The 27,717-nt window shown below is 36.6% G+C and overlaps 1 protein-coding gene across 7 annotated transcripts in view; it reads right to left on the bottom strand.

Moving 5' to 3' along the window:
- The window catches only part of Pde9 (phosphodiesterase 9), a 404,593-nt gene that overhangs the window by 265,378 nt on the left and 111,498 nt on the right, over positions 1 to 27,717 (bottom strand). For 6 of the 7 annotated variants that reach the window (XM_073977852.1, XM_073977851.1, XM_073977854.1 and 3 more), the window contains exon 3: positions 20,685 to 20,726. The gene's annotated coding sequence lies outside the window, so the exon portion shown is untranslated. Of the gene's footprint in view, positions 1 to 14,564; positions 15,869 to 20,684; positions 20,727 to 27,717 lie in introns of those variants that run through there. The other variant, XM_073977857.1, reaches the window with a different exon arrangement.

Below are 27,717 nucleotides of genomic sequence, written 5' to 3'. Positions count from 1 at the left end.
TTATTATTGTGGTTATTGTAACATAGTTCTCAGAATTTATATCGCTCATTTACTCAAAGTGTGACACATCTCAAAAAATCAAGTTTCGAGAAAAACGCGTTTTAAGTTGGAGATGGAATTTTGACTTCCCAACTTTAAAAGGCTATTACAGAAAAAATAACTACTTAGACCATGTTTTGCAAAGAGCTAGCCAAATTTCAGTGCTAAATTTCTGTGCAAGATCAAGCATGATTGGAAGTGTTTTAGTGATCCATAAACTCAAAAAACTTTTTTGTTGATTTATGGCACACTCGTAGTAAATGAGCTGTAACTCGTTGAGTTTTAGAGATATCAACATGAAAATTTGACAGAAGATAAAGTAAAGATCGTAGAAAAAATAGAAAATGCTAACTCGGAAAACACATTTTTTGAGTTATGCCACTCTTTGAGTAAATGAGCGATATGATATTTTTAATTGAATAACCGTCTAATGCTTGTGATAACCAATTAGGGAATTTTTATTAGTCCTTAACTTGCGGTATTTATATTGAAGAGTTTTAATGTCAAGTTTGAGACATATTTTGTAACAATTGACCACATAGTTCCTGACTTATGGCCACATCTTACTTTTCGCTCGGGTGCGTATAAGTTATGACAGCACTAATACGGCATGAGATCCCACTTGAAATAGGTAACGTAATACGTGTGAATTATTTAAAGTATGTACATTTTCCCCAAACTATCAGACTAATCATTTTTCCAAAACTATCAAACCTATTTATTTATAAATATGAAATATTTTTAAATATGAACCAGTTTCTAAATATTTAATTAGGATAAAGAATTTAGGTAATTAGAGATAAGATAATTTTTTTAAACAGAAGCGCATTGGTGATGCTTTGGATATCATGAGGGAGGGTAATCCAAAGACGTATCGAAAAGATGTAGAAGTGTACTTCTTATAGAAAACTCCGTCGTCTAGAGGGTATTAGCCGTCCACCTCTGCTAGACCGATTGAAACTTAATTTGTAGTAGAGATTAGATTAGATTTTCATCAATATTAGATTTTTAGCTATATATTTTTTTCCAAAACAATGAAGCTGTGGATTTAAAAAAATTTTTTTTTTCATTCAAAACTGACAATGTGTACCCAGCTTTATATTTAGAGCTGACGATTGCTGTTTGGGTATAAAATTTTTTTGTTGGAGATGTTATTGAAAAATAAATTCAATGGAGAATATCCACAAACAAGAAACAAGGGAACTGAGGAGATCCTGTGGCGAGGATCGAAACTTGTCTTCCCTGCCTTACCCCCCTTGGCGAACAAACTTTCACCACTAAAAAATTAGTTGTTTTAAAATATTAAAACAACCAGACTATTTTGAAAAAAAAAAAAAACGAAAAAGACTATGAATTTAAGTATATTTATTAAGAACTATCAGACTGTGGATTTCCAAACTATCGAACCATGACTTTTTAAGAATAAAATATTATTTCAGAATTATAAGACTGAGGACTTTCCCTTCTACTATCAGACCTTTTCATTATTAGGTATATTTGTTAAAAAAGAATTTTTTAGAACAATCTGACCGTGATCTATCCTAAAAACCCAGGATTTTAAGAATATTTTATTAGGAACTATCAGATAATGGATCTCTAAGAATCTTTTTCCCAGAATGTGGAGTTTTTTTTCTCAAAACTGTCGAACCTTGTGTTTAAAAACAAATTGTTTTAAATCTATAATCTATTTTCAGAACAAAATAACGTGGATTATTTTTTTTTCAAAAATATTTTTTTTAGTTTTTAAGCAATCAAAAGTGTTTTCCAATTCTAGACCTTTTTTATCCGTGTACTTAGGGTACGTATACGTTGTGACAGAACATATACGCCCCAAGATCCCATTTTAGAAGAACTATCAGAACTTGATTTTTTGGGGGAATATTTTCCCTCGTTCTGTCTCCTGTACATCTCTATTTGTTCACACTCCCTCTTTTCCATCTCTCTCTTTTTCCCGCTGAAAAAGACGTTTCTCCTCTCTCCTTTTTTCCCGATACCTCTCTCGTGCGCTACGCGTTGCTACTGATTGTAAAGTAGCCATATATGCCGCATTTTTTTTCGGTAGCAGCACGGCACTCCTGGTCATACCATGGATTCTTTGGTGAAGGTCTCTGGTATCCAAGTACTGATTTTGCGGCAGTTTGTATGGAGTGGGCAATATTTTGCCACTGTGCTGATATGTTATCGGGACGAGAAGCGCTTTCATTAAGCAATTGGGTCAGTTGAGTGGAATATGCTGTGGCTATCTGTTGTGTTTGCAGCTTAGCGATGTCCAACTTTCGTGTTGTGTATGTCCGTGCTTTATTTGCAACGTTAAGACGGGTACGTACCTTTGCTGCAACGAGGTAATGGTCCGAATCTATGTTTGCTCCTCGGAACGATCGTACATCCAACACGCTCGATGAATGTCTTCCATCTATCACAACGTGATCAATTTGATTTATTGTTCTTTGGTCTGGAGACAGCCAAGTGCCCTTATGAATATCCAGATGCTTAAATCTGGTACTGCTAACTACCATGTTTTTTGCCGCTGCGAAGTCTATCAGCCTCATTCCATTGTCTGATGTTTCACTATGTAGACTGAATTTCCCGACTGTTTGTCCAAAGATATTCTCCTTTCCAATTTTGGCATTAAAATCGCCTAGAACAATTTTAATGTCATGTGCAGGACAACGGTCATATGTTTCTTCTAAGCGCTCGTACAATATATCTTTGGTCTGTTCGTCCTTGTCTTCGGTTGGAGCATGAGCGCAGATAAAGCTGATGTTGAAGAATTTTGCTTTTAATCGAATTGTAGCAAGTCTTTCATTCACTGGGGTGAAGCTGGAGACCCAAACCCAAGTTTTTAACGTTCTTATGGGTGAACGCGCGGCACATGTTAGCTCACTACCTTTAACGGGTGTTAAAGCAGTTCCCCAGGTGACACCACGGGGAGGTCAGTGTCCACTTGGGATGAAAGAGGGACCAAGATAAATCCTGGGCTTTACCATGTTAAAACCTGTCAGGACCGTTGCTTGGTATCTTCCATCCCCTACGTCAGCCAAACGAAGTCAGAAAATTCTACCAAAGAGTGAAGCATCAAACTGATGGCTTTGGTACAGGCATATCCTCCTGTAGAGACCAACAAGGTAATTTGGTAACTGATACAGACAGTGTGCTCAGGATATGGAAAGAACATTTTTCCAAACTGTTGGTATCCGATAGCAGTGAAGACGGCGAAGATACCACAGATCCAATCACAGAAGATGGTATTGAATGTATACCGCCCAGCCAAGATGAGGTAAGGACAGCAATAAACCGGCTAAAGAATAATAAGGCGGCAGGAGCAGATGGCCTTCCAGCCGAGCTGTTCAAAACCGGAGGCGACACGCTGATAAGGTGTATGCATCAGCTAGTTAGCACCATCTGGCAGGAAGAACGCGACGATTGGAACGTGGGCATCCTATGTCCAGTCCACAAGAAGGGTGATAAGACTGTGTGCTCCAATTATAGGGACATACGTCTGCTCCCTATTGCATATAAGATAGTATCTGGCATATTGTGTGAGAGACTAAAGCCTATGGTCAATGAAATTATTGGACCCTATCAGTGCGGCTTTAGACCTGGCAAATCCACCATTGACCAGATATTTACCTTGAGACAAATCCTGGAAAAGACCCAAGAAATGCAGATCTACACCTTCCATCTTTTCGTCGATTATAAAGCAGCATTCGACAGCCCTATACGTTCAAAGGTGTTCCAAGCCATGTCTGATTTTGGTATTCCTGCAAAGCTCATTCTGCTTTGTAGAATGACATTAACTGAGACGAGATCCTCAGTTAAAATACGAAAGAACCTCTCCGAAGAGTTTATTACCAAAAGAGGTTTCAGACAAGGAGACGGCCTGTCGTGTGATATATTCAACATCCTGCTGGAAAAGGTCATACGAGACGCGAAGGTCAAAAGAAATGGAACGATATACACGAACAGCCATATGTTACTGGCTTATGCCGACGACATTGACATCATGGGTCGATCGGTAAAGGAAGTAACTGACACCTTTACAAAAGTCGAAAGAGAATCTGCTAAAGTTGGTCTGGCAGCAAACGGCGAAAAAACCAAGTTGATGGTATTGACGCAAACCCCGCACCATTTGTGAATGTTGGTACCTAAAAATTTTGAGGTAATAAATGACTTTGTCTACCTCGGCACCGCCATAAACACAACAAATAACATCAGTTGTGAAATACGAAGAAGAATAGTGTTGGCTAACAGATGCTACTTTGGGCTGAGTAAGCAGTTTAGGAATAAAGCCACCTCTCGTCAAACAAAAGTAACACTTTACAAAACACTGATACTACCCGTGCTAATGTATGGTTCCGAAGCATGGGTACTTGCTCAAGCAGATAAGGCAGTGCTTGGTGTGTTCGAGAGAAAAATTCTTCGAAAGATCTACGGGCCAATCTGTGTTGACGGCGAATATCGGCGTCGTATGAACAACGAGCTGTACCAACTATACAATGACATCAATGTAGTTGAACAAATCGAGATACAACGATTGCGATGGCTAGGCCATGTTATAAGAATGAGTGATGATGAACCCGCTAAAAAGGCGTATAAATACGGGCCGCATGGAGGTTCTTGCAGATCTGGAAGGCCAAAGCTTCGTTGGAGCGAACAAGTGAAACGAGATATCAGTAAACTACATATCCCAGATTGGGAAAATACAGCAGCAAACAGAGAGGATTGAAGATTTTTTCTAGTTCGGCTTATGGAACAAATGTTCTGTAAAAGGCCAGCTAAGTAAGTATTTTCCCTCGATCTTTTAGACTCGGATTTTTAAGAATAATTTTTGCAGAACCATCAGATTTTGACTCTGGATTAACTTTTTTTTGCCAGAACTGTGTATTTTGAAGAATATTTTTCCCAGAATTATCCTATGATTTTTAGGAATCTTTTTATTCCGGTATATGAACAGAGCGATTCTGTAACTGATTTTTTGAGTTACCGAAAAAAATCGGTAAAATAAAAATGCATATCATTTCGGTAATTATTTATATTTTTCGATAAGTTAGAGACCAATGCAAAGTAGTCGTAAAGTTTTACCGCAACCAAAAGTCTTGTCAACTATGATTTAAACTTTTCATTCATAATTTTGCGTTTTACTGTTACCGATTTTTTTCGGTAAGTCAAAAAATTAATTAGAGAATCGCACTACAGGCGGGGGATTTTAAGATTCTATTTTCCCGAGAATTATTGGATTTTGAATGGTTATTAATATTTTTTCACAACTATCAGACCATGGGTTTTTAAAAATATTTTTTCAGAACTTTCCAATCTTGACTTTTTAAGAATATTTTTCTCACAACTATCCTACTTTGGATTTTAAGAATTCATTTTTTCAGAACTCTTTAGCCATGTATATTTAGTATTTTTTACGATTCAGATTTGTAGATCTTTTTAAAAATAGTTGTCCAGAACTAAATAACTGGGGATATTTAAGAATATTTTCTCTAAAGCAATCTGCAATTTTTCTAAAGCAATTCGATGACAGAGAAGCCGATATGTCTGCTATGTAAGGTAAATCAGGTCACATAATGGTGGTTGTATGGGTTCGAATCTACCGCGTTCCTTTTCCACTTGCAAAAAATCATTAAGCTCGATTCGAACGGGAAATTAATTAAAATTAATATTAAAAAAAGATCTTCGCACTAATAGGCAAAACTTTCAAGGCATTTTTCAAAATTCATAGGGGAAATTTTAAAAATATTTTGCAAAAAACCATTAAACCAAGAAATTAAAATTAATTTAAGAGATATCAATTTGTGTATGCATTTTTCCAAAAATAGTTTTATCTTCAAAGGCAACTAGACTTTCATATGAAAATTTTTCTTAAGAATAGAAGGATAATCATCCCAATAAACTCTAATTTTTATGAATATTTTTGAGCAACCAAGAGTCCTTTTTAATCGATATTTTTATACCGTTTGAATGGATAGATAGTTCAAGAATTATTTGCATTTTACTTTTTGTTTATGAGGCGTATAAGTTATGACAACACTTATACGCCATCAGATTTCAAGTAGGAGAAACTAGCCATAAGAAAAGTAGCATACATTCTACAGACGAGAGTAAAATTCCACCTTTTGTACATTGAAATACATTGGAATCACTTAGAGCTAATCAGGTTTTCATAGGATATGTTTTGAAGGTATATCAACGCTGAAAACGAGATATATGCAATGCTAAATTATGTTTACTCGTAATGTTTTTGGAAATGTTATTTGATAGGAATTTCAGAGCTATTCCTCGAGCATATTCTTTAAAGCGCTGGCGATTATTTTTATTTCGTATGACAATGGCTGGACCATAAGATTTATATCACAAATTATACCGATCCCAGTATGATGTAGCCGTAGGAAAAGTTGCCAGAGTTACAATCGCTTAAACCCTTGGTCACGGGGTTTAAGATAATGCTTAAAAGAGTGTTAGAACTTAATTCATGGGGTATTGAAGTGTATTATGGCCCCAATGGTTACCGCATAGTTCGTGAATTATTTACATATTTCACTATTTACAGTGGTTGCGTATACGTGATGACATCATCTATACGCCACAAAATCCCATTTAAAATATCAAGGTTTATATCATTGCTAAATTATGTTTACTAGTAATGTATTTGCAAATATTATTAGATAGGCGGTTAATCTTATTTCGTAAGCCAAAACTGGACCATAAGATTTATTTCACAATGTATATGGATTCCAGTATGATGTAGCCTTAGGAAAAGTTCCCTGAGTTACGGAATCGGATTCAATGTATTAGGATTCCAGTCTGATGTAGCCGTAGGAAAAGTTCTCAGACCTACAATCGCCGATTTATTAGAATGGTCTTAATTCATGGGGTATTCCAGTGTACTATATATAGCCCCAATGGTTACCTCATAGTCCCTGAATTATTTACATATTACACTACTACGGTTGCGTATATGTGATGACAGCATACATACGCCATATAAACCTATTTAATATATGAAAATTCCCACGACTTTTGATGCATTAATTGAACTTAACAAATAATAATAAATTTCTAAAGACGAGGATGTTTGCGTTTTTAGATCTAAGTCCTTTTCACGCTTAAAACAAATAATAATAGAGGTATTACAAACAGATATTCGATATTTAATTAACATTTCAAATCCTTACTTGTTTGATCTTTACTCTCATTTAGCTTTGATACGCTAAATTCCCACTAAAATAAATAAGACTTTGAACTGCAACTCCTGAAGGTCAAATAATAATCCCAGATCAAAATAATAAAATGAGAATAAATTCAATGAAAGAAGCATTAAATATTTATAAGCAATTAGAACTAAACTAAAATTGAAACAGAATTGTGCAAAACAAATTTCTTAGAACAAATAAAATTATTTGTCTGGAGCGTATGATTAACAGACATTACTTATACGTCACACAGCAATGTTAATTAATATTTATCATAACACCCCAGGCACGAAAAAATAAAGGGATTATTAAAGTATGAAAAAGAATATGTAACAAAATTGGCCAATTTCGCTGAAATCAGCAGATATTTACATATCCACATAAAGAAAATGCCTTTCGATTGACATCTGAATTTAATTAAATCCATATTTTAAATTTAAAATTACTGCTCTACTTAAGAGTTTATCGGGATGGGTGATGTGCTCTTAACAATTCCAGTGGTAAATATCTATACAGTCTCCAAAATGGTTTCTTTATCTCAGTGGTGTATTCTTATTTCCCGAGAACTATAAATAAACAATTTCTGAGCCATGGAATCCCTTCGAAATTTCTTAAAATAATTTACCACGCAATCGCCTGATCCACCTACCTACTCCATGCTCCCACAAATGTTATAAATTTTAACGCCTTAGTAATACACTTAAAAAATATAAAATATAATTCAGTCTATTGCTAGGTTATAAAGATTAAAGTTAGTTTAAAGATAACGACTTATGTTGCCGCCTGATTAATTTATATGGCAATTCCGAAAGCAATTCATACAATAGTTTTAAGATTACTGACCTCACCTAAATTATGATTATGATTTATGACTAATTCATGGAAATGTTGAATAGCTTTATGTTATGAATTTATTGATGTCTTGGGGATTTCAGCTACAACACAAAATTCAGTGTCGTTTATTTTCTTGTCTGGGAATTTGTCTATTTCTCAATACAATGAAACCCTGCTTCGACCGAAGACTTTTGTGTGATGTGGATATGGGAGGTTGTATTACTTATTGAAGATACTTTCATTTGGAAAAGGATACCATTTTATGTTTCAAAGAAGAAAGGGGTTCTTTTTGTGTTAACATTGTGACATGGATTTCCATATAAAAAAGGGACATTTTATATTGTGACGAAGGCGTTCAGAAAAAAAGGATTATTATTTTATTTATGAAAAAATAGCTTTATTAAATAAATATTCATTTTTTTTAATAAAACCTGTTTATCTCTACGCAGCCGTGGAATTTTGTTACTTTTTGGTACCAAGGATCTTATGATTTATATTGTTTAATAAAAAGTCATGACATGTGACGTATGACTTATTTGTAATTTAATCTCAGATTTTCTAGAATTAAAATTAATCTTAAATGCCGTGGTAAAAGTATAATAAATCCGCGATAGGCCTTTAATGATGGTTTAATTGACTGGTCTACGGTCGCAATGGTTACCACATACTTCCTGAATTTTTACAAATTGCACTATTTATTGCGGGTGCGTATACGTTACGACAACATCCATATGCAGGAAAGTCCCATTTAAAATATTAAAATTACCGCGATTTTCAATGCACAAACCTTTTGACTTTACTAAAACCTTCCTTCTATAGACCTTTTGAAAAGGTCTTCTTTAGATCCGTTGATAAGTTCTTCTCTTGAACTATTGAACTTCCTTCTATAGACCTTTTCAAAAGGTCTTATCTAGATCATTTGAGAAATTCTTCTCTAGAACTCATGATCTTTCTGAATTGTCCTCACTAAACATTTCGGAATCACTTTAACTCATGACTGGTATCAAACATTTTGTTGTGTAATAATAGAAACCTGGGTCGTATAATTCATGTCACAATGTATACGCTACCTGAGCACGGTTGTAATATTAGAGGAATTAAAATGTCTTAGAGCCAGCTATGAAGCATGTGTAATAAGGAATTTTAATTTAACCGTGCCCAGATAGCGTATACATTGTGACATACACTGTGAAAGGATACCAGAACCCAAACAATGATTTTAAAGGATATATTTTGTAGGAATATCAGTGCTATTATCGACAAAGGGATTCAAAAGGACTTTCAGAGTTCAAATCATGACAATTAGTTTTATTATATTACATTACGTTAGTTCCCAATGTACATCCCAGAAAGGACAAGAGGAGACTTCTCTCATATCAAAGAGTAGACAGTCCGCTCGAAATAATGTGATGTTGCTTGGCGGGGATTCGAATCCACGTCTCTCAAAGTGCAAGGCGGAGACGCAAGTGCAAGGCGGAGACGCTAACCACTGCACCATGGTGGCCATTAATTTCAGAGCTATTTCCCAAACAAATTCTTTGAAACGCTGTCGGTTGTTACAATATCGAATATATTGTAAAGTTGTATCCTTAGAAATGTTGGACGGACACATAGACCTACAATCGTGTACTTGTCACAGCTTCAACCATGGGATTTAAGATAATTTTGAAAGAATAAATGGCCATAATGGTTATCTCATAGTTCCTGAATTATTCACATATTTCATTAATTACCGTGGATGCGTATACGTTGTGACGACATTCATACGCCATTGGATCTCATTAAAAATGTGAAAAGCGGCCGCATCTTTCGATACTTAACACATTTTGTAATAATAGGAATACATTTCTAAAGACGAGAATGCTCCAGTTTTTAAACCTAAGCCAGCCAATTAAGAAAAATAATGAAGGCTTTACAAATAAATATTCGATAAAAAATTATTTGCTAAATAATATTGATTTATTTAATTCTTTTATCTATAGACCCTTTCTTGGAGCCTTGTTAATATAAATGCGCATTAAAATAACATAGAAATTGTTAAAAGGTCATTTAAACACATTTTCAGAAGGCCTATTTTAAACCTTTATAAAATAGTACTATTTAGGCCTTCGAGAGGTTCTTCCAAAGGCCTTGTAATAGGACCTCTTTCAAAAGAGATTTCACAGACCGTTTGAATAGGCGGTCTTTTATATAGTTTTCGAATGGAACTTTGCCAGACGTATCGAACAGGTCTTCTTATACCTTTCAAGAGGAGTTCTATATACCATATTATACTTACTTACTTAGCTGGCCCATTACAGAACACTTGTTCCATAGGCCGAACTAATAAAAGATCTCAATTTCTCTCTGTTTATGGCTTTGCTTTTCATATACTTGTTTGCGCCATCTATTCCCTGACCTGTCAATTCTGCGTGCACCGCCAAGCGGCCCTTATTTATACGCCTTTTTAGCGGGTTCATCATCGCTCATTCTTATGATATTGCCTAGCCAACGCAATCGTTGCATCTCGGTACGTTTAACAATATTGACCGGATATTTACAATGCGGCAAATCCTGGAGAAGACCCAAGAGATGCAGATCGAGACCTACCACCTTTTTGTCGATTATAAATCAGCCTTCGACAGCCCACTACGTTCAAAGGGCCATGTATGAATTTGGTATCCTTGCAAAGCTCATTCGGCTTTGTAAAATGACTTTAACTGACACGAGATCCTGAGTTACAATAGGAAAGAACCTCTCCGAAGAATTTTGTACCAAAAGAGGTTTCAGGCAAGGAGACAGCCTCTCGTGTGATCTCTTCAACATCCTGCTGGAAAAGGTTATTCGAGAGGCAAACGTCAAAAGAAGTGGCACAATCTACACCAATAACCACATGTTACTTGCTTATGCTGATGATACAGCCTTCAATAGACTTTTCAAAAGGTCTTCTGTAGACTTTTCAAGGTTGGTTCTATATCCATTTTAGAAAGTCCTCTATAAACCTTCAACGAGATCTGCTGTAAATGTTTATTGCGCTTCTATATACCCATTCTTAAAAACATGGGTGCCTCTATTGACACTTTCTGAAAAAAAGGGGTGCTTCTATAGACCATTTCTGAAAGGAAGTGTGCTTCTATAGACCATTTCTTAAAGCAGAAGTGCTTCTATAGATCATTTCTGAAAGAAAGGGTATTTCTATAGACCATTTCTGAAGGAAAAGGTGCTTCTATAGACCCTTTCTAAAACAGGGTGCTTCTATAGACCCTTTCTGAAAAAAGGGTGCTTCTACAGACCCTTTCTGAAAAAGGGGACTTCTGTAGACCCTTTCTGAAACAATGGGTGCTTTTATAGCCCCTTTCTGAAAGAAAGTGTGCTTCTATAGACAATTTCTGGAAGAAAGTGTGCTTCTATAGACCATTTCTGGAAGAAAGAGTGCTTCTATAGCCCATTTATGAATGAACGGCTCCTTCTATAGATAAATTCTGAAAGAAATTGTGCTTCCACAGATAAACTCTGAAAGAGAGGGTGCTTCTATAGCCCCTCTATAGATGAAAGGGTGCTTCTTTAGCCAATTTATGAATGAAAGGGTGCTTCTTTAGCCAATTTATGAACGAAAGGGTGCTTCTTTAGCCAATTTATGAATGAAAGGGTGCTTCTATAACCCCTTTCTGAAAGAAAGGGTGCTTCTATAGCCCCTTTCTGAAAGAAAGGGTGCTACCACAGATAGATTCTAAAAGAAAGAGTGCTTCCACACATAAATTCTGAAAGAAAGGGTACTTCCACAGATAAATTCTGAAAGAAAGAGTGCTTCCACAGTTAAATTCTGAAAGGATGAGTGCTTCCACAGTCATATTCTGAAAGAAAGAGTGCTTCCACAGATGAATTCTGAAAGAAAGGGTGCTTCTATAGCCCCTTTATAAATGAAAGGGTGCTTCTTTAGGCTTTCACAGATCCATTCTGAAAGAAAGGGTGCTTCTTTAGGCTTTCACAGATCCATTCTGAAAGAAAGGGTGCTTCCGCAGATTCATTCTGAAAGAAAAAGTGCTTCCACATATCCATTCTGAAAGAAAAATTGCTTCCACATATCCATTCTGAAAGAAAGGGTGCTTCCACAGATCCTTTCTGAATAGGCTTTCTTTAGGCTTTCAGAGATCCATTCTGAAAGAAATGGTGCTTCCGCAGATTCAATCTGAAAGAAAACGTGCTTCCATATATCCATTTTGAAAGAAAGGGTGCTTCCACAGATCTTTTCTGAATACAAGGGTGCCTCTATGGCCCCTTTATGAATAAAAGGTCTTATTATGAATAAAAGGGTCCCTTTATGACTAAAAAGGGTGCTTCTATAGCCCCTTAATGAAAAAAAAGGTGCTACTATAGCCCCTTAATGAATGAAAGGGTGCCTCTATAGCCCCTTAATGAATGAAAGGGTGCTTCTATAGCCCCTTTATGATGTTTATGATGAATGAGACGGTGATTTGTTTTGCCCCTTTATGAGTGAGACTGTGCTTCTATAGCCCTTTTATGAATACAAGGGTGATTCCGAAGACCCATTCTGAAAGAAAGGGTGCTTCTATGGTCCCTTTCTGAAATAAAGGGTGTTTCTATAGTCCCTTTATGAAATAAAGGGTGTTTCTATAGATCCTTTCTGAAATAAAGCGTGCTTCTATAGTCGTCCTGCGAATAAAAGGACCCATTTTGAAAGAAAGGGGCCCTTTTTGAAAGAAAGGGACCCATTTTGAAAGAAAGGGTCCTTCTATAGCACCTTCATGAATGAAAGGGTTCTTCTATAGCCCCTTTATGATGTTTATGATGAATGAGACGGTGATTTTTTAGCCCCTTTATGAATGAGACGGTGCTTCTATAGCCCCTTTATGATTACAAGGGTGCTTCCGAAGATCCATTCTTAAAGAAAGGGTGCTTCTATGGTCCCTTTCTGAAATAAAGGGTGTTTCTGTAGACCCTTTCTGAAATAAAGGGTGTTTCTATAGACCCTTTCTGAAATAAAGGGTGTTCTATAGTGCCTCTACGAATAAAAGGGTGCTTCTATAGTCCCTCTACGAACAAAAGGGTGCTTATATAGTCCCTCTATGAAAAAAAGGGTGCTTCTATAGGCCCATTTTGAAAGAAGGGTCCTTCTATAGCCCCTTTATGAATAAAAGGGTTCTTCTATAGCCCTTTTATGAATGAAAGGGTCCTCCGATAGCCCCCTTTACGAATAAAAGGATCCTCCGATGGCCCCCTTTACGAATGAAAGGGTCCTCCGATAGCCACCTTTACGAATGAAAGGGTCCTCCGATAGCCCCCTTTACGAATAAAAGGTTCTTCTATAACCCCTTAATGATTGAATGTCAATAGCGGCAAGGGATCATTTAGAAACGCATTGCATTCCAAAGATAGATCTAACGGTCTATGAAAGGCCTATAAAGGAAATTTTTAAAGGTCTTCTATAAACCTTTCAAAATGTTTTTAAAGTCCTTTTTAAAGGTCTTTTGTAGGCCACTCATAGACGGCCATAATATAGACCTTCAGTTCTTCTAAAGATTTGCAAAAGGTCTTCAGCAGATCTTTAGGTCTCCTAAAACATTTCGAATAGGCCTTCTCTAGACCTGTCAAAAATTCTCCCAAGAACATTTCGAATAGTCCTTCTAAAAACTTTTTGAATAGGTCTTACATGGATCATTCCAATGGTTTTCCATAGAACTCTCGAAAGGTGTTCTATAGGTAGAACTTTCGATTGGTCTTTAAGGGTCTTTGAAAAGGCTTTCTAGAGAACTTTTAAAGATCTCCATTTCGAATAGGTCTTCTCTAGATCGTTTAATTCTCTCATCGACCTTTCTAAAGATCTTCTATAAATTTTTCAAAGGTCTTCAAAAATCGTTTATAGATGTTTCAAAGGGTTTTCTTTCAAAATATCTGCTATAGACGTTTCAAGCAGTCCTCCAAAATTATTAATACTTTTCATAAAAATCCTCCTTCAACGTTTTCCAAAGACAGTTCCCAAAGGCTTTCTTTAAACCTATTCCCAAATTGGTTTAATTAGTTTTTTACAAAGGCACTGGCAAAATTGGCCTTTCGCATAATCTTCTCAAGTCCTTGCTTTTATAATTTGTCCATAGGTCGGCTGTATAGCTTTTAATTTTTTTTATAAAGTTCTTCTATAGATGCTTCAAGAGATCACCTATGAACCTGACCATTTAAACGATTTAAGGACGTTCTACCGATCTACAAAACCAAAACTAAACTGTTTATATGAAGAGCGGGTACGATATCATTTGCACTGTAGTGAATTTCCCCTAGAACTATTGACATTACTCAAACACTATTTCAACAATCTGTTGCTTCAAGGCGTATGAGTGTCCTAAGTAAATATGTCTTCAATACGCTCCATTAACCACTTGTATTTAAAATACTTATACGCACCCTAGTTCAAAATAGGAAAATAAATTAAAAATTTTACTTAGATTTCTTCATGACAAATACAAATTAAAACTAATATATCAAAAATTTCCTTACTTTCTTCACGAACCACAAAAATGTTCAGCTGCTTTAATTTCAGCTTTAAATTTCCAGCACTAATGATGATGTCGCTAATGATATTGCTGTTGACACTACTCGTTGCACACAGGAAACAACACTTTTCGGCCGAATTTAGTACTGTTTTTTTTTTTTAGATTTAGAGTTATTTTCGTCTGGGTGGCGGAAGGCGGGCAAACACTTAATTTAAATATAGACAGACCAACAAATGACGTGCATTCACTCAACCTCTAAGGCATTGGTTTGAAATATTTAACCACACAAACCATAAAATTTTAACATTGGCCGCTGGTTTTGGTTATGTTATGAGCTGTTATCCCGCTGCTGCTGGCATATATCATGGGTCTAATGATGTTTGTTCAAAACGCCATAAAAATGAAGCGTCAAACTTTGTGGACAAACGGCTATACAATTTGTTTCTTTTTTCACACACGCACACTAGTTTTATGTGTTGGATTTGGCTTAAAGGTGTAACACACTAACACTGGCACAAAAATGACGTCTCCAAACAAGGCTTCTCAGTTCACTTTGATTGAATCGTCGAAATGACGTTGCTTTTATGATGTTTTGGTTATTTTTTTGTTGTTGGTTCTGTCCGTTTTTATAGCTTAGAATTTAGGTTGTAACACTGGTCACGGCAATAACCCGATGAATATGTATGCACAAGATTGTGTGTGTGTGCGTATTTGTCTGAAACTGACAGAAAGCCAATATTTACAGTTATTTTAACCTATATTTTAGCCAACTAGCCCAAAACAACGAACAATCCACCAATCACAGTTACAAATAACGACCACAAAAACGAATGCACACCAACGTCGATCAGCAATAATCAATGTACACTAATACACACACGCGGGGATAGTTCGATGCACCTTTTATACTACTGCCACGGCTGCCCCGGACTGCCACCCAGGAATTTCCAACGAAGAACAATCGTTTCGCAAAATAATCCTTTATCGGACATAAAGAAACATTTACATAAATGCATTCACGCATACACAGTTACAATTTGCATTTTCTAATTTTTCTTTTTTATGAATTGCACAAACACACACGCAGGCACACAGTAATATTTGGTGCTTTGTGCTTAAAACATCCTCACTAATTTTACTTTTAACTGAGGTTTCATTACTTTTTTTGTTATCCAGCCACAAAAAACTTAGTTTAGTTTATGATTTTTCTTTTTTTTCTTCTTCTATTAACGGTCCGCGTTATTTTGCTACCGAGCGTATTACCTCGGAGAGAGATGTACTGCGTTATACTGTAGATGGATTCCAACTGGTTGGCCAACAAAAGCTTTGAGGAATTCGTTTTTAATTTTATGCTGGTCCTCCACACAACAATCTGTCGCTCGTTTAGCTTTCGTTAAATACTTCGGCACAGAGACACACACACATACACACAAAAGGGAAAGGAAATTTGTGAAAAGCTCTATTGCTGTTATTGTTGTTGTGGCACATTCAACAAATGAAAAGTTCGTTTGTGTTGGTGCATGGCTTCGATGAGACCTGCTGGTGGTGTTGTTTTTGTTGTCTTTAGCGATGATTTTGGCACTAAAAACAAAACATCACAACAATAAATTATTGGCATAAATGAGACAAGAGAGAAAAGGAGAGCTGAGAGAACTGTCTACATTGAATCGCAGGTTTAAATAGCGGGTACTACTCTTTGCAACGAAACATTTTGGAATTGAAACCAAAGAACTTCGGTTATGCATTCTCACCTACCCTCCCTCAAAGCACATACGTCAAACACCAACAACAACAAGACAATAACCTCAAAGTGCTCAGGTAAAAATATAATAGACAAAAAAGGATAATAGGAAAAAACTTTTAATTCTCAATAAGACAACAGCAACAAAATCACAACATCCAAGGGGGCGTATGGTATCGGTTGTGTGTGAGCAACACTCATACGTAGGTTGTCCTAGTAAAATATTGGTACTTATACGACCTACCTCAACAATAACGATTTCATTGTAATTATCGGTTGAATGATTATGGCAACAAATAAAAAATTGAATACCGAAACGGTCCGATAAACGTTGACGACCCAAAGGTATATTTTTAGAACCCCCGAAGGGTCTTTAATAGTAGTATCCCATAGAATATGTGGCGGTATTTTATAGAATATAAGACCATCGTAGTAGTCTTCTATAGAATAGAAGATCAACGTAAGGGTCTTATAAAGAATAGAACACCTTCGTACTGGTCTTCTATAGAAAAGTGGACCTACGTAGGAGTCTTCAATAGAATAGAAAACGTCTTTAGGGGTCTTCTATAGAATAGAATAACTCCGTAGGGGTCTTCTATAGAATAGAAGACCTCCGTAAGGGCCTTCTTGAGTATAGAAGACCTCCGCAGTGGTCTTCTTTAGAATAGAAGATCAGTGCAGGGGTCTTTTATAGAATAGAAGATAATCGCAGGGGTCTTCTATAGAATAAAAGATCACCGTAGGGGTCTTCTATAGAATAAAAGATCACCGTAGAGGTCTTCTATAAAATTGAAGACCATCGTAGAGGTCTTCTATAAAATAGAAGACTGTCGTAGGGGTCATATTTAGAATAGAAGACCTCCGTAGGGTCTTCTTTAGAACGGAAGACCTCCGTAGGGGCCTTTTATACAATTGAAACCCTCCGTAGGGGCCTTTTATAGAATAGAAGATCACCGTAGGGTTCTTCTATAGAATAGAAGACCAACGTAAGGGTCTTCTATATAATAGAAGCCCTCCGTCGGGGTCTCTTTTAGAATAGAAGCCCTCCGTAGGGCTCCGTAGGGGTCTTTTATACAATAGAAAACCTCCTTAGGGATCTTCTTTAGAATAGAAGACTATCGTAGGGGTCTTTTATAGAATAGAAGATCACCGTAGGGGTCTTCTAAAAACTGAAAACCACGGTAGGGTTCTTCTATAGAATAGAAGACCACCGCAGAGGTCTTCTATAGAATAGAAGACCACCGCAGAGGTCTTCTATAGAATAGAAGACCACCGCAGAGGTCTTCTATAGAATAGAAGACCACCGCAGGGTCTTCTATAGAATAGAAGACAACCGTAGGGGTCTTCTACAGAATAGATGACTACCGTAGGGGTATTTTATAGAATAGAAGACCACCGTAAGTGTCTTCTATAGAATTGAAGACCACCTTAGGAGTCTTCTATAGAATTGAAGACCACAGTAGGGTTCTTCTATAGAAAAGAAGACCACCGCAGAGGCCTTTTATAGAATAGAGGCCTTCTTTACAATAAAATACCACCGTAGGGGTCTTCTATAGAATAGAAGATCATCGCAGGGGTCTTCTATAGAATAGAAGATCACTGTAGGGGTAATCTATTGAATAGAAGACCACCGTAGGGGTCTTCTATAGAATTGAAGACCATCGTAGGGGTCTTCTTTACAATAAAATACCACCGTAGGGGTCTTCTATAGAATAGAAGATCATCGTAGGGGCCTTCTTTACAATAAAATACCACCGTAGGGGTCTTCTATAGAATAGAAGATCATCGTAGGGGTCTTCTATAGAATAGAAGATCACTGTAGGGGTAATCTATTGAATAGAAGACCACCGTAGGGGTCTTCTATAGAATTGAAGACCATCGTAGGGGTCTTCTATAGAATTGAAGACCATCGTAGGGGTCTTCTATAGAATAGAAGATCACTGTAGGGGTAATCTATTGAATAGAAGACAACCGTAGGGGTCTTCTATAGAATAGAAGACAACCGTAGGGGTCTTCTACAGAATAGATGACTACCGTAGGGGTATTTTATAGAATAGAAGACCACCGTAAGGGTCTTCTATAGAATTGAAGACAACCTTAGGAGTCTTCTATAGAATTGAAGACCACAGTAGGGTTCTTCTATAGAAAAGAAGACCACCGCAGAGGCCTTTTATAGAATAGAGGCCTTCTTTACAATAAAATACCACCGTAGGGGTCTTCTATAGAATAGAAGATCATCGTAGGGGTCTTCTATAGAATAGAAGATCACTGTAGGGGTAATCTATTGAATAGAAGACCACCGTAGGGGTCTTCTATAGAATTGAAGACCATCGTAGGGGTCTTCTATAGAATTGAAGACCATAGGGTTCTTCTATAGAAAAGAAGACCACCGCAGAGGCCTTTTATAGAATAGAGGCCTTCTTTACAATAAAATACCACCGTAGGGGTCTTCTATAGAATAGAAGATCATCGTATGGGTCTTCTATAGAATAGAAGATCACTGTAGGGGTAATCTATTGAATAGAAGACCACCGTAGGGGTCTTCTATAGAATTGAAGACCATCGTAGGGGTCTTCTATAGAATTGAAGACCATCGTAGGGGTCTTCTATAGAATAGAAGATCACTGTAGGGGTAATCTATTGAATAGAAGACAACCGTAGGGGTCTTCTATAGAATAGAAGACAACCGTAGGGGTCTTCTATAGAATAGAAGACAACCGTAGGGGTCTTCTACAGAATAGATGACTACCGTAGGGGTATTTTATAGAATAGAAGACCACCGTAAGGGTCTTCTATAGAATTGAAGACAACCTTAGGAGTCTTCTATAGAATTGAAGACCACAGTAGGGTTCTTCTATAGAAAAGAAGACCACCGCAGAGGTCTTTTATAGAATAGAGGCCTTCTTTACAATAAAATACCACCGTAGGGGTCTTCTATAGAATAGAAGATCACTGTAGGGGTAATCTATTGAATAGAAGACCACCGTAGGGGTCTTCTATAGAATTGAAGACCATCGTAGGGGTCTTCTATAGAATTGAAGACCATAGGGTTCTTCTATAGAAAAGAAGACCACCGCAGAGGCCTTTTATAGAATAGAGGCCTTCTTTACAATAAAATACCACCGTAGGGGTCTTCTATAGAATAGAAGATCATCGTATGGGTCTTCTATAGAATAGAAGATCACTGTAGGGGTAATCTATTGAATAGAAGACCACCGTAGGGGTCTTCTATAGTATTGAAGACCATCGTAGGGGTCTTCTATAGAATTGAAGACCATCGTAGGGGTCTTCTATAGAATTGAAGACCATCGTAGGGGTCTTCTATAGAATAGAAGATCACTGTAGGGGTAATCTATTGAATAGAAGACAACCGTAGGGGTCTTCTATAGAATAGAAGACAACCGTAGGGGTCTTCTACAGAATAGATGACTACCGTAGGGGTATTTTATAGAATAGAAGACCACCGTAAGGGTCTTCTATAGAATTGAAGACAACCTTAGGAGTCTTCTATAGAATTGAAGACCACAGTAGGGTTCTTCTATAGAAAAGAAGACCACCGCAGAGGCCTTTTATAGAAGAGAGGCCTTCTTTACAATAAAATACCACCGTAGGGGTCTTCTATAGAATAGAAGATCATCGTAGGGTTCTTCTATAGAATAGAAGACAACCGTAGGGGTCTTCTATAGCATTGAAGACAACCATAGGGGCCTTCTACAGAATAGATGACCACAGTAGGGGACTTTTGTAGAATACAAGACCACCGTAGGGATCTTCTATAGAATTGAAGGCCACCGTAGGTGTCTTCTATAGAACTGATGATCACCGTAGGGGTCTTTTATAGAATACAAGACCACCGAAGGGGTCTTCTATAGAAATGAAGATCACAGTAGGGTTCTTCTATAGAACAGAAGACCAACGCAAATGTCTTCTATAGATTAGAGGTCTTCTTTAGAATAAAGGACCACTGAAGGGGTCTTCTATAGAATTGAAGACCCCAGTAGCGTTCTTCTATAGAATAGAAGGCCACCTCAGAGGACTTCTATAGAATGAAGGTAATCTTTAAAATAAAAGACAACGGTAGAGGTCTTCTGTAGAATAGAAGATCACCGAAGCGCTCTTCTATAGAATATAAAACCACCGTAGAGGTCTTCTATAGAATAGAAGACCACCGTAGTGGACTTCTGTAGAATAGAAGACCACCGTAGGGGTCTATAGCATTGAAGACCACCGTAGGGGTCTTCTATAGAATAGAAGACCATCATAGAGGACCACCGTAGGGGTCTTCTATAGAGATGTGTGCAAGACGAAATTTATTTTTTTCCAATATAAGTCATCATTTCAACTATTTGATACAACTGAATGGTAAATATATATTCCACGTACCTTATAAGTATCGTCCAACTTTCCTCAGCAATGATTTAAGATCTGAAAAGAAGAATAATATGATATAAATATAAATATATTTTTTTTTTTTATTTTTTTTTAAGTTTTCTAATGAATCAGAAAAAAATGTTTAATATTTTCTAGTTTGACATCAATTTTGAAATTTGTAAATAACAATAAATTTTCAAATTTTAGATTTACTATTAAATAATGATAATCCATTTCTATATATGGTAGCGTACAATTAATGCCTTTAGTTATACGCTCTCAAATAATTGATTAAAATGTATATATGTATTTCCTGTAATACTTTCTCTTTATGCTATAATTTAGAATAAATTATGCGTAAAAAATATATATGTATATTGAAAAAAGGGTTTCAAGATATTTTTATGTTATCCTCCCAGAAAATAACGATAAATTAGGCGTACAAAGTATTTTCAAAAAAAAAAAAAATGATATACATATAGAAATATATATCAAAAATATTCTTGGTACGTAGAGAGCGCAATAAGAGCCATTTAATTCAATACAGTTGAATATTTTCTACTATATTTAAAGACTTATAAGAAGACTACATGGTAACCCTACTAATATAACACAGACACCGAAAAAGCTTATTCGAAACCTAAAAGCTCTATCCTTATCCTTTACCAACATTTACATAAACTCTCATCAAAAGTGGGGTTTCTCTTTGTTAAATACATCTCTTTTCATTTACTCTTCGTAAAAAATAAATGTATTATCTTTGTTATCTTTGAAATGTGAAAATAAATCTATGAAGTACGAGTATATTAAAATAACTTTGAGCAAATTTTCACTTTCGTGGGTAGGTGATGATGATGATGTCGATGGCTACACAAACAAAATACAAATATAACACAGAAGTACAGTACAACATTATGACGAAAAACAAATGGACGGTGTGGGTTATGGTAAGCATGATAATGATGTTGTAACTGATAATGAAGATGACAGCTGTTGTAAAGTTTTTAGCAGGTTTTTTTTTGTGTTTCTTTTTCTATGATTTTATTGGCAAATAAAGTGTAATTTCAACAAGTTTTTCGGGTGAATTTCTAAAAAGTACCTATTATCTTTATATATAAAACTCAATTGTCGTTTGTTGGTAATTGAATCAGTTGAAAACGGCTGGAGCGATTTGGATAATTTTTTGTGGAAATGTTAGTCATAGTCCAGTTTAGGTTTTTATGCAAAGAAAAATTGACCACGCCCACTTTTCCGCCCACTTTTATAAATATGTTATATCTACGAAACTACTCAACAGATTTTCCTGAAATTTTCAGGGAACGTAGAGTGATGGCCCCCTGTTGAAATAGGCTACATATTTGATTGAATTTCGGATCGGGCGGGGTACCTCCCCTATGCCCTATTTTTGTAAAAATGCAATATTTGCAACAATTACAAATGTATCGCTTTGAAAATTAATTTCCGAGTCAATGGCGATTGTGTCTCCGACCTTACGTGCTTATTTGGGGCATTAAGACTGGACAACGCCCACTTTTTTAAATATGTTATATCTACGAAACTACTGAATCGATTTTCCTGAAACTTTCAGCGAATGTACAGGGTTGGTCCCCGATAAAAATAGGCTACATATTTTTTGACTTTCGGATCGGGCGGGTACTTCCCCTATGCCCTATTTTTGTAAAAATGCAATATTTGCAACAAATACGAATGTATCGGTTTCGAAACTTATTTGCGAGTCAATGGCGATTGTGTCTCCAACCTTACGTACTTATTTTGGGACTTAAGATTCGACCACGCTCACTTTCTAATTAGGTTATATCTACAAAACTACTGAAGGGATTTTCAAGAAAATCGCGATTTGTCTAAACTTTTAAATCTTTAAAAATAAAAATCAAATGTCGTTCGTTGGTCATGGCATCAGTTGAGAACGACTGGACCGATTTCGATATTTTTTATGCAAAGAAAATGTACGCCCACTTTTTTCAATTTTCAATTTTTATCATTTCTACAAAAACTACTGAACCGATTTTCCTGAAATTGCCAGGGAATGTACAAGGATGGCCACCGCTTAAAATAGGCTACAAATTCAGTTGAATTTCGGAAGGGGCGGGGTACTTTCCCTATACCCTACTTTTTTAAAAATGTTATATCTTTATATATAAAACTCAATTGTCGTTTGTTGGTAATTGAATCAGTTGAAAACGGCTGGAGCGATTTGGATAATTTTTTGTGGAAATGTTAGTCATAGTCCAGTTTAGGTTTTTATGCAAAGAAAAATTGGCCACGCCCACTTTTCCGCCCACTTTTATAAATATGTTATATCTACGAAACTACTCAACAGATTTTCCTGAAATTTTCAGGGAACGTAGAGTGATGGCCGCCTGTTGAAATAGGCTACACGTTTGGTTGAATTTCGGGCGGGCACTTCCCCTATGCCCTATTTTTGTAAAAATGCAATATTTGCAACAAATACGAATGTATCGGTTTCGGAATTTATTTACGAGTCAATGACGATTGTGTCTCTAACCTTTCGTACTTATTTTGGGACTTAAGATCCGACAACGCTCACTTTCTAATTAGGTTATATCTACAAAACTACTGAAGGGATTTTCAAGGAAATCGCGATTTGTCTAAACTTTTAAATCTTTAAAAATAAAAATCAAATGTCGTTCGTTGGTCATGGCATCAGTTCAGAACGTCTGGACCGATCCTCTAACCTTTCGTACTTATTTTGGGACTTAAGATCCGACAACGCTCACTTTCTAATTAGGTTATATCTACAAAACCACTGAAGGGATTTTCAAGGAAATCGCGATTTGTCTAAACTTTTAAATCTTTAAAAATAAAAATCAAATGTCGTTCGTTGGTCATGGCATCAGTTCAGAACGGCTGGACCGATTTCGATATTTTTTTATGCAAAGAAAATGTACTCCCACTTTTTTCAATTTTCAATTTTTATCATTTCTACAAAAACTACTGAACCGATTTTCCTGAAATTGCCAGGGAATGTACAAGGATGGCCCCCACTTAAAATAGGCTACAAATTCAGTTGAATTTCGGAAGGGGCGGGGTACTTCCCCTATACCCTACTTTTTAAAAAATTTTATATTTACAATAATTACGAATGTATCTATTTCGGAAGACCTTACCCACTTTTTTAGGATCCAATGACAATATGTTACATCTACAAAACTACTGAACCGATTTTCCTGAAAATGTCAGGGAATGTACGGGCATATTTTCTTGAATTTTGAAGGGGGATATTTGAAAAAAAAACGCCTCACCTTTATGAATAAAAATCAAATGCAACCCAACTTAGGTTTTTTGGAAAGAAAAGTTTATTACGCCCCCCGAAAACAGGTAACATATTTTATTGAATTCCAGAGGAAGCGGGCTACATCCCTTATGTGATATTTTTAAAAAACGTTATATTTGCAAAATTATGCATTATGCATGTATCGAATTAAAAATTTGCCGATTAATCTACAATCTAGGTACTTCTTTAGGGCCTATAGGCCCGACAACGCCTGTTTTTTTAATATGTCATAACTCCAATACTACTGAAGGCATTTCCATAAAATTTGCGACAAAAGCTCAATGTTTGCCGTTGTTATGTATATATTATGAATTTCGGAAGAGGTGGTGTACCTTCCCCATGCCTTTCTGTTAAACGCTATATATAAGCCAAATGTATGATTATATCGGTTTCAGCATACATTTTGGTAGGCAGTGAAGTTGTGTGCACCCTAGGTACATATTTGGAGCCAAGATACCGGACAAGGCCTACTTTTTTTTAATATGTTATATCTTGAAAACTGATGACCACGCCCACTTTTCAAAACATTATTTTTCCAAAACTACTGAACCTAATATTCAGAAAATGTTTAGGAATGTCCCGTGGTCCAAAATGCTATATATTTGTAGAAGAATTTCGGGGCCTATTATTTTATAATCGCTATATTTGCTAAACTTATGAGTGCATCGGGTTGCAAATTTGTTTTCGAGACAACGGTGGTTGCGCCCCAGATCAAGAAAAACTATATATTTACAAATTTACTTGAATGGTGAGGTTCAACGGTCCATCAGCCATGAAAAGCTATAACATATAAGTCTCAATAAGCGGGAGAATTCAATTTAACCACTTTTTAACCTTCAAAATTAGATCGCTTTAGGACAAAGACAGGGACATGGACGATAATAAATCCTAAAAAGCATAAATTGGCGAAAAAATCCGACAAAGTCCGTAAGAGAAAATAAAGGTTACAGACAAAAAATCCTTCTCGGTTTGACAATAGACCGAAGAAGTGAGGTAGAAAATACCTAATTTTTAATTTTCAAGCATAAAGTCGATAAAAAGTTGTCATTAAAACTCATTACGACGGGCCAGCAACGCGGACCGTGGTCTGCTAGTTTTCTATAATCTTTTCTATCATATTCGTAGCAAATCGCTCATCAATTTGCGGGTATAATTCCTGTCAATTATTATACGCACTAAAGTCAAACATACTGGAATTTTTACTAGTACTCGTACAATTCTTTCTAAAATACTCCTCAGTTCTTGGATACAAGAAATATATATTTAATAAGATCTAACATAGACTTTCCAACCAAGATTATTCCCATAGCAAGGCAACGTATGATGTTGCTGACCCATTTTTGAAGGCTATAATTTAACATATTTCTAGTAGAGTTAAAATTTTTATTTTTAATAAAGCTTTAAAAGTGTCATATTTATTGTCACATAAAATGTCTGTTGCAGAACTGCAAGAATCTACTAATTTTGACTATTGTTCCGATATTATAAAGAAAAAAAAATATTATCGTAGTAAAAATTAGTAGCATCTTACAGGTTCTGGAACAGAGCAAAAAATAAAAATGTTCAGGCATATATTGTAAGGAGGCGTATTATTTATGACACGACTTATACGCTCCCTAAACAAATCAGTTAAACATCTAGTAAAATGAAAATCTGATACAATATTTTTAAAAATGAAGCATAGACTTCCAAAAAAACAAATTTTATGTCTTCTTCTTGAATTTTTGTTCTTTTAATGGAACTCTTATCAATACTGTTATTGTTCCCATGCCAATTTGTTTGAAACCTAAGATTATAGCTCAATGTTGACATATTTTAACTACTGTGAACGCTAACGACGTAGGGAATGGAAGATACCAAGGAACGGTCCTTACCGGCTTTAACATGGCAAAGCCCAGGATTTATCTTGGTCCCTCTTTCATCTCAAGTGGACCCTGATCTCCCCGTGGTGTCACCTGGGGAACTGCCTTTAACACCCGTTAAAGGTAGTGAGCTAACATGTGCCGCGCGTTCACCCATAAGAACGTTAAAAACTTGGGTTTGGGCGTCGGGTTAGTAACCCTCCCCTAGAAAAAACAGCCTACTACGAAAAAACCAAAGAAAAGAAAAACAAACCCATCTAAAGTTGACGAACCCCGCAAACGTTTTAAGGACCATGATCTACGAATCCGCACCTGGAATGTTCGCACTCTTTATTTAGAGAAGGTGCAGTTTACGCATTGGCAGATGTACTTGAAAAGTACAAGGCCGACATTACTGCCATATAGGAAATACGATGGAACGGGAAAGGCGTCACAACAACACCTAAAGGTGACGCACTGTATTATAGCTGTCGTGACACAAAGCATGAGTTTGGTTGCGGATTTGTAGTTGGTCGGAGGTTAAAACATCTGGTCTCCAGCTTCACCCCAGTGAATGAAAGACTTGCTGCAATTCGAATAAAAGCTAAATTCTTTAACATCAGCTTTATTTGCGCTCATGCTCCCACTAAAGAGAAGGACGAACAAACCAAAGATATATTTTACGAGCGCTTAGAAGAAACTTATGATAGTTGCCCGGCTCATGACATTAAAATTATACTAGGCGATTTTAATGCCAAAATTGGAAAGGAGAATATCTTTGGCCCAATAGTCGGGAAATTCAGTCTCCACAGTGAAACATCTGACAATGGTATGAGGCTGATAGACATTGCAGCTGCAAAAAACATAGCAGTACCAGATTTAAGCATCTCGAATTCATAAGAGCTCCTGGCTGTCTCCAGATCAAAGAACAAGTAATCAAATTGATCACGTTGTGATAGATGGAAGACATTCATCGGACGTACGATCGTTCCGAGACGCAAACATTGATTGGGACCACTACCTGGTTGCAGCAAAGGTACGTACCCGCCTAAACGTTGCGAATAAAGCACGAACAGACACAACGCGGAAGTTGGACATCAATAGGCTGCAAACACAACAGATAGCCACCGCATATTCCACTCAACTAGCCTAATTGCTTAATGAGAGCACTCCTTGTTCCGATATCATAACAACACAATGGCAAAATATTGCCCACTCCATGCAAACAGCCGCAAAATCAGTACTTGGATATCAAAGACCTCCACCAAGGAATCCATGGTATGACCAGGAGTGTCGTGCTGCTACCGAAAAGAAAAAGGCGGCATATAAGGCTATTTTACAATCAGTAGCAACGCGTAGCGAACGCAAGAGGTATCGGGAGAAAAGAAGAGAGGAGAAACGTCTTTTCCGCAGGAAAAAGAGAGAGATGGAAAAGCGGGAATGTGAACAAATCGAGATGTACAGTAGACAGAATGAAGTCCGAAAATTCTACCAAAGAGTGAAACATCAAACAGATGGCTTCGGTACAGGTACACCCTCCTGTAGAGCCCAGCAAGGTAATCTAGTAACAGATACAGATAGCGTTCTCAGGATATGGAAGGAACATTTCTCCAATCGGCTGGTATCCAATAGTAGCGAAGACGATGATACCACAGATCCAATCCCAGATGATGGTATTGAATGTATACCACCCGGCCAAGATGAGGTAAAGACAGCAAAAAACCGGCTGAAGAATAATAAGTCAGCAGGAGCTGATGGCCTACCAGCCGAGCTGTTTAAAACCGGAGGTGACACGCTGATAAGGTGAATGCATCAGCTAGTTAGCTCCATCTGGCAGGAAGAACGCGTACCTGACGATTGGAACCTGAGAATCCTGTGTCCCGTCCAC

This window comes from Musca autumnalis, unplaced genomic scaffold (assembly GCF_047663935.1).
Source record: "Musca autumnalis isolate F117 unplaced genomic scaffold, ASM4766393v1 scaffold_3, whole genome shotgun sequence".
Lineage (NCBI taxonomy): Eukaryota > Metazoa > Arthropoda > Insecta > Diptera > Muscidae > Musca > Musca autumnalis.
This window is presented reverse-complemented; position numbering and strand designations above follow the sequence as displayed.